Below are 1,824 nucleotides of genomic sequence, written 5' to 3'. Positions count from 1 at the left end.
TCAAAGAATCTAAATTGGAGTCAGAAAATGAACTGAGCAGAGAATAAACTCTGCTCATAGAGCGTTTTGTTACAGAGAAGTTGGGGGGCGTAAAGGAAAACATCCAGAGCTTGACATTACAAAATGTCTCAGTTGTAAATACCTGAAAAACTGTGACTTGTGGATGTCAAATGTCTGTGCTAGCTGTTCAAATGAGGCGAACTTATTGTCTATATAAAGATCATTTAGAGAAGTTATTCCCTTTAAACTTCAAGTATTGAAAACAGAGTCCATTARTGAAGGAGCAAACATATGGTTATTCAATACTGGAGCAGACAATAATAATTCTGTACTTTTAAACAACCTCCTGCACTGATTCCAGATTTTTATTGTGAGTTACAACCGGATTAGAAGAATATGTTRAGATTGGTTGATTAAACGGTAACTGGGAGCAAAGTAGAGCAGGGAGAGAGCTAGCCGTAACTGATTTCCTCTCTAGAATTACCCAAGTAGGAACAGGATTGTCCTCTCTCAACCAGAACAGTAAGGCTCTAATATTGGCCGCCCAGTAGTAATATAAGAAGTTGGGGAGTGACAAGCCACCAAGACCATGGGGTAGCTGTAGCATCTTACTGCCTGTCTGTGGATGCTTTTTATTCTAAATAAAGGACGACAACTCACTATTTAAATTTGTAAAGCAAGTCCTGGTGAGGAACACTGGCACGCTCTGAAATAGATAAAGTAATTTGGGCAGTATTGTCATTTTGATCACATTGATCCTACCCCCCTGGAATAGAGGCAGGGATGCCCATGTAGCRATGTCCTTCTTAAGGTTCACCAGGAGAGGCAGATAGTTTGCTGTATAAAGATCTTTGTGACTGTGAGTAATCCAAATAACAAGGTATTTAAATTTGGCAGAGCTAATTTTGAAAGGAACTGGACCCATATGCCGCTCTTCTATTGGGGTCACAGGCATCAATTCACTTTTTTGAAGGTTAACCTTATAGCCAGATATGTTTCCAAACTTTTGAAGTAAAAGAAGTAACCCAGGAATACTAGACAAAGGATCTGAAATATAAAGAAGAGTATCATCAGCGTATAAGGAAACTTTATGTTCAGTGCCAAACCGATTGATACCTTTAATCTTAGGGCTGTTCCATAAAGCCACTGCAAGGGGTTCAATCGCAATTGCGAATAATAGTGGCGAGAGTGGGCACCCCTGCCTCGTACCACGTTTCAATTCAAAATAACTGGATAGATTATTGTTAGTGTGTACTGCTGCCATTGGCAATATATATATCAACATCACCCATGAAACAAATTTAGGACCGAAATTAAATATCTCCAAGGTCTTAGAGAGATAGTTCCACTCCACCCGGTCAAACGCTTTCTCGGCGTTCAGCGAGATTAAAATTTCTTTGCAATTGTGACCGGGTGGAGCAGAAGTATACAACACATCAAGCAACCGCCTGATATTAAAGAAGGATTGACGATTTTTAATAAAACCAGTCTGGTCAGGTGAAACAATTGTGGGAGTAATCTGTTCGACTCGTTTTCCCAACATCTTTGTAAGAATTTTTGCATCAGTATTTAAAAGCGATATTGGGCGTTATGAACTGCAGCTCAAGGGGTCTTTATCCTTCTTTAAAAGCAAAGAAATTACCACCTGACGCATAGATAGTGGCAATAATTGTGTAGCCAGGGATTCCTCAAAAACTGATAACAACAGGGGAGAAAGTAGATCCGAAAATTTCTTTAAAAAATTCTGCCGGGAAACCATCTGGTCCTGGAGATTTTCCATTTTGCATGTTTTTAATTGCAGAGTTTATCTCAGCTGAAGAGAAA

Source organism: Austrofundulus limnaeus, unplaced genomic scaffold (genome assembly GCF_001266775.1).
Source record: "Austrofundulus limnaeus strain Quisiro unplaced genomic scaffold, Austrofundulus_limnaeus-1.0 Scaffold6, whole genome shotgun sequence".
NCBI classification, from domain to species: domain Eukaryota; kingdom Metazoa; phylum Chordata; class Actinopteri; order Cyprinodontiformes; family Rivulidae; genus Austrofundulus; species Austrofundulus limnaeus.
This window is presented reverse-complemented; position numbering follows the sequence as displayed.